This window comes from Corvus hawaiiensis, chromosome 3, assembly GCF_020740725.1.
Source record: "Corvus hawaiiensis isolate bCorHaw1 chromosome 3, bCorHaw1.pri.cur, whole genome shotgun sequence".
Classification (NCBI taxonomy): domain Eukaryota; kingdom Metazoa; phylum Chordata; class Aves; order Passeriformes; family Corvidae; genus Corvus; species Corvus hawaiiensis.
This window is the reverse complement of record NC_063215.1, coordinates 46,847,739-46,861,251: the sequence shown is the minus strand read 5'-3', so window position 1 is coordinate 46,861,251 and position 13,513 is coordinate 46,847,739. Positions and strand designations below refer to the sequence as shown.

The 13,513-nt window shown below is 45.9% G+C and overlaps 1 long non-coding RNA gene across 1 annotated transcript; it reads right to left on the bottom strand.

Moving 5' to 3' along the window:
- Positions 1-2,667: 2,667 nt before the first annotated feature.
- LOC125324223 lies at positions 2,668-12,125 on the bottom strand. Its single transcript, XR_007202871.1, has 2 exons — positions 11,903-12,125; positions 2,668-2,911 (listed from the first exon to the last, which is right to left on the bottom strand). It is a non-coding gene; the product is annotated as an uncharacterized LOC125324223 (long non-coding RNA).
- Between the last annotated feature and the right edge of the window lie 1,388 nt (positions 12,126-13,513).

Below are 13,513 nucleotides of genomic sequence, written 5' to 3'. Positions count from 1 at the left end.
GGGGAAGTCCCCCCTGGGGAGTTGAGGAAGGGTTCAAAGGGGCTGGTGAAGTGTTAAGCAAAAGCAGTCAGCGGCTTAGGCCATGGTGGGGAAGTCGATTATAAGCATTTGCAGCTGGTTCTCTCTTTCCTACCCCGGAGGAACTGGGTAACTGCTGACTCAGGAGCTGCATCAAGTGGGAGGAAGGGGGTCATGTTTCCTGAGTGCCTGTACACGCCGCAGAGTGATGGGATAGCGCCGGGCACCTCCTACCTGCTGTCTCGTCTTGGAAGAGCGGTCACAGCAGAGTGCTCTAAGAAGCCAGAGCCTATTAATGTACGTGTTGGATGTGCTCTGAGCAGGCTAGGCAGCCGGGGTCATGGGTCTCGTCTTGCATGGAAACGTGTCCGAGCTCCGAATTCCAGCACTGTGTCCAGGGGGAAGACAGGCACAGAGCTGTCCAACACGGGGTGGTTGTGGGTATGTGAAAGGCACAATGTCCTGTATCTTGAGATGCTGACAACCTAAAAATAGAACTTCATTGCCTCCAGGATTTGGCATCAGTTGAGCAGGGGATTTTGGGAGGGCAGCTCTGAACTTTAAGGCCTCGGTTCTGCCCTGGTCCTCTTCTAGTATTAAGAACCTTACATTCCTTGCAGCTCATGTGAATGTCACTCAAATATGCTCAGGGCATGCAGTTACAGCAACTGCCCTGCAAACTCCTCCTGGAATCTGAAAAGTGGAATTCTTCCATTTGCACACACCCTTGCCTGCCTTGCAAAATCATTTCCTTCAGTTTAGCAGACCAAAACTGCATCTGAAGTTGTTCATTGCCAGTTTACCTATGGAGAGGAAAGGACAGCAAGAGTGAGATCTGATTTTATTATTTTTTAAATTTATGGTTTGGGGGTACCATTTAGGTGAGCCCATGTAATTGAATACATGCTGGAAACTGATCTGCTAAAGAGGCTACTGCTTCTAAATACAGTAGCTACTCTTCATAATAGGCATGTCTAATTTAAAATGTAGGTAGAGGTATTATAAACCTTGTTTAACTAAAATGGGGTTTTTTTCCTTGGAAGTAAACAGGGAAAACTGGGGAGGAACTGAGTAGCTGAGGTCTGACAGATGTTAAAGTAGGTGAAGCTTAAAGAGGAACGTGTGCTATTCAGTTTGCTCACGGAGCCTTTGTGACCTGTGTCTTCACAGTAATGATGACACAAGCTTTTTTGAATAAAAGGAAGAAATTAACTGCCTTGGCTAATTGCACCCTTGCTAGCTTGCTAACCAAGGACACCATTTGACTGTGAAAATTGTTGGTGCACCCAAATCTCTCAGCTGGAGAGAATATCCAAAGTGAGAGTGTTCCCGTATCTGTGGGTTAGAAGGGCTATTTAAAAATCTTCCTAATTGGAAAATTAAACACTATTGCTTTAAAACAGTGGTGCACTGCTTTGAAAAATTAAGACCATATGGAATCATTTATTACTTTTCAATATGCATTCAGTCTCTGGTGCAATTTGATGTACTCACTAATGCATAAAGTCTTTTGGAGCAGGAATAAAGCACCACAAAGCATGATTTAATGCTATAGGGTCACCAGATCTGTTTCACATTACTGGATGTTTCAATCTGCTGAAAAGAAGGGGTTGTCCCCGAACCAATGAAACAATGGCGGCGAAGGGGGGTGGGGGGGGAAGCCCATAATTCTGAAACACTTTGGAAATATAGTGGACATATCAACAAAAACTTTTAAAGGATTCAGTGGGGATTTGGCCACGTAAGAGATTAAAATTATGTAAATTTATATTAAGTAACAGGAAAGTTAAAATAAAGTCAGTATTAATAGCACAACACTTGGTTGCAATTTAAGGCATCTTCATAAATCATGTTTTCAAACAGTACAGGCCTACATAAGCATGTGACCGTAAGAGAAATTAAGAGCAAGTAATCCGGGAGTGCACAAAAGTGCTTTTGTTTGTAGTTCTGTGGTCACTGGAAGTGCCTATTCTTGTGCTTATTCACAAACACCTCTGGCTCCTTCTTCCAGAAATCCTATCCAAACGTTTTTGTTCTGACTTCATTAGAGGAGAACTTTGTACTTTGGTTCTTTTCATATGACTTGTTCAGGGTTCAGTCTTACAGCATCCTTCCTCTGGCAAGGGACTGAGATGGATCTGATGCCTTCGCTGCTTTTTTTTTTTGCTTTTGCTCTCCTCCCCGAGTGACAAGCTGTGGGGCAATCTTTGCTCTCAGGGCCTGGGCATTTCCCTTTTGCTGGTTCAGCAGGGATCAACAAGAAGAGGCTGAGTCTGACGAGTTAACCATGCATGGTTTGAGCCACCTGGCAATGAACTCTGCAAGCATGGGAGGCAATCTTTCTGCCTTTATCATGAACCTGAGAGCAGTGTAACCGTCTGGCTAGTTATAATTTAACAGAAACCCCATTTTTCATCTCACTGTGGTGGTGCTGTCTTTTACATGTCATCTGTAGAGTCTCCCAGTGAGTGGGAGCTTCAGTTTTGCTTTGTATTTTTTACAGATACTGACAAAAACTAGTCCCCAGGTTACTGAAAAAGAGCCATATTCCTCCTTAGAGGCCTAAGCACACTAAAAAGAGTTTGCAGTAATTTTAATTCTTCAGTCAAAATATTTTTCAGTCTATATTTGTCATTTATAACCAGTAGATTAATTGACTGGTTCTTTTATTAATTTTGAAATCTTACATTTTTAGCAGCATTATTAAGCAAGTAAATTAATCTTCAGCTTTCCTGTAGCACTGGAACTTGTTCATCACGGCTGTGCCTTCCATCATTCTTTAAATCTTTGGTAATTGATAGTAGTAATTTCAAGTAAGTTCAGATCTTGCATTCAAAATAAACAGAGTATGCATGTGTCTTCTGGATCAGCACCTTAATGTGACCTCTTCTGTCTGCTCAAATTATAGTATGAAAATAAAAATCTTCAGACAAAATGAAGCTAGTTGAATGAATACATAACCAGTATTAAAACCAATACCATGAGGACTAATTGCTGTCTTCAATTAACTTTTGCCTAGATCCTATATCTTAGCCACTGGGAAATCTTAAATAAAATCCTCTTTAAAGTCCTTTCAAACTTTTTCAAGAACTGTTGTCAGTTTAGGCATGTACTCCTACTTTAACTTGTATGTATGTTAGGTAAGGTGATTGCTTGTCCGTAGATGGCAATAGCATTACAGTGCTGAAGTAGCCCCCAGCCTGTGAAATGAGGCTGTGATGCTGGTGAGCATTAACTTTGAGAATGGAGAGAAAAAAATCTTGCCCTTTTCTTTTTTTTTTTTTTTTTTTAATGTCTGTGGCAGTGGCAATGGGGACTGTTCTACTTGCAGGAATGTTGGGACTAATCATGTGAGAAAAGATCCTGGAGTGATGAGGCAGCATGTTTCCCATGTCTGAGGTCAGGATTTGTTCTGTGAAGCTGACCTTTCAAACAGCCTGAAAATGAGGAACGTGGCACTATAGAGAGCAGAGCAGGAACCATGAAATGATGTAAGATATGTTTCTTCTGCATATGAAATACTTTTTTTTTTTTTTAAAGCTCCAGGTTTGTGATTCAGCATTTTCTGCCCCTGAGAGATACAAGAAAGGGGAAAATTCTGTAGCAAAAAAGAAAATCCCTATTCTTCTAATCAAAACCTAATAAAATATTAGCCATCAGATATTTTTGTTCCCTTCTGATGAGCTGGGGTTGAGATTATATTTTTCCAAAATCACTCTCCCCTCAGCCTCCTGATTTGAGAACCCTGGAATTGAAGACAAAGTTTTATTTAGGCACAGGCTGGGCACCTTTTTTACGTATAATGTGTGTGAAGTGCCTGCAGCTTTGTTGGCATTGGATTCCTGAGTGACTGCTGTTTTGGCTCTGACAAGCAACTGTAGGACAGGCCTGTGATGAGAAAGCTCCAGGGTGCTGGTGCCGAGTGAATGTTTGGTGCAGGACAGGCAGGTCAGGGGTCCCCCAGGGCTAAAGCATCAGCTTGGGTGAGTTTTCCAGCCTGGGTTTGATCCCAGCTGCATGGTGATGCAAGACCTCGACACAAGCTCTCCTTTCTGAGCTTATGCAAAAGTCCCTTTACTGCCTTTTCTTCCTTCTTGCCTTTTCGTCCTGTGCCCTTTCCCTTGTTGAGTTGCATGAGGTTGCATTGACAGGTTTGATGCACCTGCCGGATGCCCCAGCCTGTTGCTGCCTCTCTGGTCTGAGAAATGCTGCTGACCTGTTTGGAAGGGGAAAGTGAGTGAGCCATTCCATCCTTCTCCCTCCTTGGTTCTGTGTTAAGATGGCATTTATCTCTCTTGGTAAAGGAGGTGGCAGTGGTGGCGAGCACTCCCAGATAGTGGAGCTCAGCAGGGTCCATGGAGAGACTGGTCCCTGGCACAGCATTGGCCTCAAGCTGTAAGCATGTGCCCAAACAATTCCCAGGTATGGGCCTAAAAAGTCTGCAGTCACTACACTTTGATGGGTAAGAGGGTTTAACAGCCTGTACACAGATACCCTTTGCTCATTGGCTAGTTTATCCCTATGGATGTGGTCTGGGTGTGCCTGGGGTGATCTGTGCTCAGAGCAGAATCCTGCACAAGGGCAGCCTTGCTTTAAAGTGTTGAATTACATCATGGTGAAGAAGAGAGACAGCCTCATCATGCTTTCCCTTTACCTGAGATGGCAACACCAGTGCAGGTGACTGATGGCTGGTTTTTGGTTGCTCCAAATGCCAGACAGAAGGAAGCTGGCTTGCGTCTGCCTCAGACGCTGAATAGATTTATTTTTTATTTTTAAGAGTCCTAAGGGACAAGCAAATGGATATAAGCACATACTGTATTTGTGAGACCAGCACTAGGATAGCCTGCATGTTATAAATTGATGTTGAAAAATGGGTGGTGGAACATTAGAGCCACACAAAATGATTCAGAGCCTGAAGAAGATACTTTGCAATGGGAGACATGAGGCACTTTGTCTCTTTAGTTTATCAAAAAAGGCCGAGCAGAGAATTGATTATGATGGTGAAGGAACTTCCTTGGAAAAGAAATACCAGGTACTGAAAGGCTCTTTAATCTAGTAAATTATGGGAATGTGTTTCAGCAAGCTGAAATCAGATACATTCATATGAAAAACTGGGCACAAATTTATTGGAATGAAGGTGGTTAATCACCATAACAAGCTGTCAGGGTAGTTGGAACATTTTCCAGATGTGTCCAAGCCAGGACAGGCCTGTTTCTGAAGGGTGCACACTAACCACAGTTAAAAGCATGAGGGACACTGCAGTCAAATCTCAGGCAAGGTAAGCAGGTGAGGTTTGAAGGACTGTGATGTGTGACAGGTCTGACTAACAGCTCCCAAAGGAGCTGTGAAGATCTAATGGTTCCCATCTGTCCTTAACCTCTGAGCGACTGAGAAAAACAGCACTTATCAGAAAGTGGAAGGGAGGAATCAGAATGACAGCCTCATTGCTGGCACAGTCCTGTGACCTCTCGTTCTGGAAGGACTCTGTCTTTCACCTGCTTGGGGCTTTACTAATGTTTGCTCTACACCCAACACAAGAACAACCTTTCTCCAGTGCATGTGCCCTCTGTACAGATTGGCGTCAGCACCTTTCATTTTAGGAGAGCATGAGTAAAAATTTGTGATGCTCAGTGGCTCATGTGGTAGCTCAGATAAGTAGTTTCCTTTTTCAGTTTTTTTAATTCCATTTCTTAAGCTTTGGACTTGCCTTTTCACCTGCCTGTTCTTCATGCCTCCTAGTTTCCCTAGTATCCATTTCAGTGTATTGCCTTTGCCACCAGGTATTTTGCTGCATTGATAATCTGTGGTGCAGGATGTCTTGCAGGGTGCTTCTTAAAATTTGACAAAATAAACCCTGTCTTTCTTGCACAGATTTCACACAGGATGTGTATGTCACTGATGTGCTGTGTAGATAAGAGCTTGTCAGGAACTTTTTGATAAAGTATCTTTCATCCAGAAGTACAAATTTGTAGCTGCTGTAGCTATTGATGGAAACACACTAAGGTATCTTTGGAAAATACCTGCAGACTGTATCTAGAGAAGTGCTCTAATCTAATTTTAAAAACAAGGCTTCTTTTCCAGAAAACCAAATGGTAGTGGAAATCAATAATTTCTTATCTCCTGTTGCCTTTTCTGGGGTCCCAGTGCTTTCTTCCTTATTCCCCATCTGCCAGGGATGATGCAAGTATTTTATTCTCTCAAGCCCTATGTCATGGTTTGACACTGGCCCAATGCCAGGCACCCACAAGAGCCACTCGCTCACCCTGCCCTGCCACAGCTGGGCAGAGGAGGGAAAAGGAAAAAAAATTAACAAACACTTCATGATTGAGGTAAGGACTGGGAGAAACACTTCAAGGGTGAAACAGGCTCAACTTAACTTGCAAAGTGAATTTATTACTAACAGAATCAGAGGAGGATAATGAGAAGTAAAATAAGCCCTTAGAACACCTTCCCCCCAGCCCCTCCTTCCTTCCCACTGACAGTGCAGGGAGACAGGGCATGGGGGTTTGGTCAGTCTATCAGTGAGATTTCCTTCCACTGCTCTGGGAGAGGAGTCCTTCCCCTGTGAGGCCGTGGGTCCCTCCCACAGGAGACAGTTCTCCTGAACTTCCTGGCGTGGGTCCGCTCTCACGAGCAGCAGCCCCACTGCCCCTGCTGCAGCGTGAGCCCCTCCCACGGGCACACGGCCCTCCCAAAACTGCTGCGACGGGGGTCTCTCTTTCCACAGGGTGCAGCCCTCCAAGGACAGGCTGCTCCAGCCTGGAAGCAAGGGCTCCCTCTTTCCACTGGGTCTTGCACTGGATCACAGCCTCCTCCAGGCATCCACCCACTCCGGCGTGGGCACTTCCCCCATGGGCTGCAGGTGGATCTCTGCGTCCCCCGTGGATCCCCATGCGCTGCAGGGGCACAGCTGCTTCACCATAGTCTTCACCACGGCCTGCAGAGGAACCTCAGCTCCGGTGCCTGGAGCACCTCCACCCCCTCCTTCTTCACTGACCTTGGTGTCGCCATGTTGCTTTCTCTCACATGTTCACACCTCCTCCTCTTCTCTGGCTAGAATTCAAAATCTTGGGACTTTGTTTTGATTTTCTTATTTAATATGTCATCACAAAGGCATTACCAAGTTCTCTCACAGGCCCAGTTTTGGCCAGCTGCATGTCCCTCTTCAGAGCCATCAGCCATTGCGTCTGCTGGACATGGTGGGAAGCTTCCAGCAGCTTCCTCACAGGAGCCATCTCCATGGCCCCCCTGCTACCTAAAACCAGGCCGTGCCAAACCAGTACACCCTAAGACAAGTTTGCTCGCTTCTCCTTGTTTCGAAGGGCATTTACGTACAAAGAGCTGAAACAAGGCAAATGATTTCCACACAGCATCCCTATCTTCAAATTGGAGAGGCATGGATTTGAAAGGTGGACTGTTTTGTGGATAAGGCATTGACTGGATGGATGCAGCCAGAGAGTTGTGGTCAAAGGCTCTATGTCTAGGTAGCAGCTGGTGCTGAGTGGTGTCCCTTGAGGCTCTGTCTCCTCAGTATCTTTATTAATGACAGTAGGACCAAGTACACCCTCAGCAAGTTTGCAGATGACACAACAGAGGAAAGGGATGCCATCTAGAGGAACCTGGACAAACTGGAGAAGTGGGCCTGTGAGAGCCTCATGAGGTTCAACAAGTGCAAGGTGCTGCAGCTGGGTCAGGGCAATCCCAGACCTGAGTACAGACTGGAAGAAGAACTCATGGAGATCAGCCCTGTGGAGAAGGACTTTGGGGTTCTTGTGGATGAAAAGCTGGACATGAGCCAACAGTGTACACTTCCAGCCCAGAAAGCCAAACACATCCTGAGCAGCATCAAGAAGGGTGGCCAGCAGGTCAAGGGAGGTGATTCTGCCCCTTTACTCTGCCCTCTGAGTTTCCACCTGGAGCACTGCATCCAGCTCTGGGGTTCCCAGCACAAGAAAGATGTGGACCTGATAGAGTGAGTCCAGAGGAGGCCACAAAGATGCTAAGAGGGATGGAGCACCTCTCCTGCCCAGACAGGCTGAGTGAGCTGGGATTGCTCTTCTCTTGATGGAGAAGAGAAGGCTACAGGAAGACCTCACTGCAGCCTTCCAGTACTTAAAGTGGGCTTATAAAAATGAGGGAGAGAGGCTTTTTCCATGTAATGGTAAGACAAGGGGGAACAGTTTTAAGCTCAAAGAGGATAGGTCGAGATTAGATGTTAGGGAGAAATTCTTTACTGCGTATTGCCGAGAGAAGTAGAGGATGTCCCATCCCTGGAAGTGTTCAAGGTCAGGCTGGACAGGCTTTGAACTAGATGATCTTTAAGGTTCCTTCCAACCTAAACCATTCTATGATTGTATGAAATGAAGGGGTGTAGTTGTCATCCAGTTGTCATGCAGTTGTCGTCAATACCCACAAACCATTAGCCTGGTTCACAGGCTCTCTAGGACAGGGAAGTTAGAGGTAGAGCTCTCCAAATAGTGAGAGTCCTGAACTTATTTTTATGTGGGGGAAAAAAAACATTTGAAGAATAAGAAATGTTGGGGGGTGGGTATTTGTTTTAGGTTTGGGGTTTTTTTGGAGGACATGCAAGCAGTCTTCCAACCAGTTTCCCTGAAGCCCCCATACCTCTGGAAAGCAGTAGAAGTATCCGCATCAGTGAAGAGCTCCAGCAAAGGAAAGTATAGAGGACGTGAGAAGAAGGTGTAAGAAGAAGTACAGAGAATGTAAGCTTTGGCTGGAGAGATGGAAATGGCTTAGTCAGGCACCAGGTGAAGTCCTGCAGCCACTGGTAGGCTTTTTTGCAAAGACTGCAGTTGCAAACAGACCCAAGCAGGAGCTGACCTAGGCTTTAAGAAACATTTTGTTTTAGAACTTAAGAACCCATGTTTTAGTCTGAACTGAACCCATGAGTTTAAAACTTCTTCAAAACTCTGGAGGAATGTTGCTTCTAACCTTACCCTGTAGCTTGCATCCGTTTGTTTATTCATTCGCCAGATGAAGGCTATTCTTTGTCTCAGAAAAAAGATTTACCTTTGCTCTCTGTCTCAGATTAGCTTACTGTTGTCCCCACAATTCATCTGCTTTTATATGCATATCCTGCTGCTAAATGTGGATGAAATAAGCAGATAGTCCATTTACTCTCTTTCCTTTCAGCTTGTTGATGCAGGATTAAGTCATATGCATGGTAATGTGTAACTGAAGGATGCTGGCCCTGCCCAGCTGGCTTAGATCTCACCTCTAAGCCTGTACTCAAAAAAACCTACCTATTCTGAGCAGCATGGGAAGCTCTCCAGGGCCCAGAATGTGAAAATTAATAAATTCTTGTAGAAATGTTTCTGTAATGTTGTGGAATCCAGCCAAGAGACATGATGAATATGAAAACTGTTTTCTAGGACATCCAGTTTCATTTAATTTTGTCATGCCCATAGAACTTTTTAGCAAACGTCTGTATCCTTCCATCCTGCATCCTTTTGTGATGTAGTTACCCTGGCAATCCAGCTGACTTTCCAGAAAAGCCAGCTCCATCAAAGTTCATTGACTTGCTACATTAAAGGCCTTCAGTAGGCTTCAGCATCTATTGATGCCAGTTCTTTCATGGGCTTGGACTGTTATGAGAAGAGATCTGCAGAGAGGGTTATGCTCTGGCATGCTTGATTAGAGCTGATTTTTTTTCCTTGTTTCTTCTTCATTCTAGATGGACCACTAATCTTTTTTGTATCTTGAAACACTGAGGTAATTTTTCTGCTTATCACCAGACTTCTGTTCTACAGATTCTCTACAGGGGTGAAGTTTTCCAGGAAAAGTCTCTTCCTGTGTACCTCCCTTCAGTGTGTCTGTGCAATAGTTTGACTTGAAAAAATCTCAATATAATTTCTTCCTTTAGGCAAGCCACAGAGGGACCAATGTTTAACAAGTTCGTCTATTTTCCACTTGAATTTAGCATTTTTTAAAGCTTGAGGATTAAGAAATAGAGCCTAAAAGGTACTTAAGTATGCAAGAACACAGAGCATTGAAATGCCTGACTCCCTGAGTGCCACGTGGGGTGCTTGCACTTCATGAGGGGAATGTTTGGTGCCTCAGAAGAACAAAACCTGACTGCACAAGGAGCTGCTTGCACCAATCAACAGAGGTATGAGCCTGGAAGGGGAAATCACATGGGGAAGACCAAGCAGACAAGAGCTGCTCTCATGATAAAAACAAACAACAAAATAATTTTTAAAAACCCTAACCAAACAACAACCCATGAAATGTTAAACAGAGGTTGACCCTCTAGTACCTTCTAGTTTCTTTGCTCGTGTTTTTTGGAGAGGATACAGTCTGTACATTCTCCTAGGATGTTGTCAGTGGATAGGATTTCTGCAAGCTGAACCCTGTGGGAGGGGGTGGAGGGGGTGGAGGAGGAGGAGGAGGAAGAGAAGAAGTGGAGACAGTGATGATGAAAGGGTGTCAGGACAGGACTAGGGAGCTTCTCGAAGCTCTTAACCACAGTAAGCCCAAGCAAGGGTCATCTGTTTTTATAAAGGCATAGTCATGGGGGTCTTTTTTTGAGGAGCCCATCACAAGCCAAATCCTACAAGTGCTCTGGATTTCAGAGCATTGGGGTTTCAGGCTTGTTCAAAAACCAGACTCCTCTGTTCCAAATATTGTGATTTTTTGAGAACAGGATCCCAGCAGAAGACAACCACAATAGAGAGATTTCTTCACTGAGATTCAGAGAGCAACTCGTCAACACAGCTACCCTTGAATGTGGAGAATTCACAGCTGTGCCTGAATCTGTGAGTCGCCCCTTCTCATAAGACCACCTGCACGTGCAATGAACATCCCAGAATTACTTAAATCCCAGGAATAGGTGGCACTACCAGCTTCACTTGTCAAAAAGTCCCCACATGCAGGGGCAGCAATGAACCCCACCAAGAAGTTCTCCACCCCAGGGTGGAGACAGCCTTCCATCACCCAGGCAACATGCTGCCAAATACATGCTAAAAATGATAGGCTGGAGACAGGGATCCAGGTGGGGCTATGCCTGTCTGAAAAGTCACAAGGTAGCCATGCAGAAGCTTTCCAAAGGCTTTTTGGGGGCTTGCCTGTGGCTTTGCTCAGGAGCACACGTCCTGTATCCTGCACCAAAGGATCCTGCTGGTGCTGTGACCAGGAGGATTCAGTTTGAGCCGCTGCAAGGCAGCATCTGGCCATGGGGAGAAGGCTGGGATAGGATAAAGCAACGTGAAAAGGGTCACACCACCAAGAGAGTTCAAGAAGTGTTTGGACAGTATTTTTGGATACATGATGTGACTCTTGGGGATGATCCTGTGCAGGGCCAGGAGCTGGTCTTGATGATCCTTGTGGGTCCCTTCCAACTTAGCTTATGCTGTGATTCTGTGATATAAGGTGGCCTCAATTTCAAGGAAGCCCTTGCTTCCCAAAACCAAGTTATAATTGACTGGTTGTGTATTAAAAACATAAATCTGTATCACGGTGAAGACTGGGTCATCCCTGGTACTGCGGGAGGCTCTGCTGCCCATCTGCCCCACACTTCCCTGTCCAGCAGCCACCCTGCAGACCCTCACGATCCCTCTGCTCCTCATTTTTGTTTCTGCCCTGCCTGACATGAGACACAGGGCTGTATCCCATGCTGGGCATGTGGGTGTTTGATGTCTCCCTTTTTTTTTTTTCAGCACTTCCCAGAATTTTTCGGGTTGGAGGGGGCCTCTGGAGATCATCCAGTCTGAGCCCTCTGCCAAAGCAGGGTCACCTAGAGCAGGTGACACAGGAATGTGTTCAGGTGGGTTTGGAATCTCTCCAGAGAGGGACACTCCACAACGTCCACGGGCAGCCTATTCCAGTAACATAAAGAAGTTCTACCTCATATTCAGGTGGAACTTACCGTGTTTTAGTTCATGTCCATTGCTCCTCATCCTGTCGCTGCACACCACCAAAAGTAGTCTGGCACCATCCTCTTGGCACCTGCCTTTGAGATACAGATATATAGAGATCGATATAAATGCATTAATGGGATCCCTTCTCGCTCTTCTCGACTCCAAACTAAACTTCCTGAAACGGATCTCAGCCCGCGCTAGCACGGTGTTTTTGCCTTTGTTCTCAGCCTGGCGGTGGCAATCTGGGCTGTATTTTTACCCTCTCCTTGCCAGGCCGCCGCGCGCCGCCGCCGGGCCGCGGAGCGCGCCCGCCATCTTGTGGGCTCTGCCCGCCTTTGCAGGCCGCCCTCAGTCCAACCCCGGCCGCGCTCGGGGCTTTAACGCGAGTTTTCCAGAGCAGATTTAGAATATGGAAGATAGCTGGCACTGGAACAGGTTGCCCAGAGAAGTTGCGGATGCCTCATCCCCGGAAGTGTTCAAGGCCAGGTTGAGTGGGGCTCTAAACAACCTGGTCCAGTGGAAGGTGTCCCTGCCCATGGCGGGGTGGTGGGAACTTTAAGGTCCCTTCTATCCCAAGCTTTTCTATAATTCTGATTCTGTGATTTTGCAAACAAGGGTAGGAGAAAGCTGAAAGCTCTGTCCCAAGGCAGGCATTCCGTGAGTGGATGTGCTTCCAGAGCCCCAGCAGGTGCAAGTCTTGCGGGGAACGGGGGCTATCCGGGTGGCTCCTGTTATCCTAAGGACAGGTATCCCCGCAAATCCTTGCCAATCGAGGATTTAATAGCCCCGGCCTGCTAACGTTTTACCATCAGAGAGGCCAGCGTGTGCACACTTTGGAGAAGACGAGCAAAGAACAGGGAATGCATTTCGACTGGAAGTGCCCCTGAATTGCAGAAACAATGAGAGTGGTTGATGAGAAATTGCCTCCTTGGCACTACTACAACAGCCTGCCGAAGAGAGAGTAATGCAAGTGCTTGCACTCTCCTCTAGGAAAGGGTGAGGAACAAAATTTTTCCTCCCCTGAGGCAAGAGGAGAGATCCCAACACACGGTGGAGCCAGATGATGGCGTATGATGTCCCCAAGTACAAAAGTATTCCTACAAAGCTGGGGGCTAGCTTTCCCTTCTCAGTCAGTTTTCCACGATAATTTACTGTTATCCTGCCTTAGCCCGGCCTCTCTGTTTTGCCTGGATAATGGAACAGTGGCACCTTAGTTCACTTAAAATACAGCATTGAACATGTCTGTTGTCACTGATGGTAGATGCACCAAAGTTAGAGGAGAGGGACCTCCAGGTCCTGACAGCTTCCCTAAACTCTCCTTTCATCAGGAGCATCTCAGCCCAAGTGAAACAGTAAAATGTCCCCAGAACCTGTAGCACAACAGGGCTTTGTACATCCCCCCATGCAAAGGGGGGATCCCCCCTTCCATGAGAGAGCTGTGGAATAAGTTAATAGGGAGATGGGAGCTTGTGTCTGTTCTAAGCCAAGAAATGGGAAGCTCTGCTTGAAACTCACTTTGCCCTGCTTTTGCCATCTGCTTACCCTGTTAATATGCAAAACAAAAATTCAGTCATCTTTCTCTTTGAAAGACAGGTGGTACTAGAATCTGTCTCCTCTTT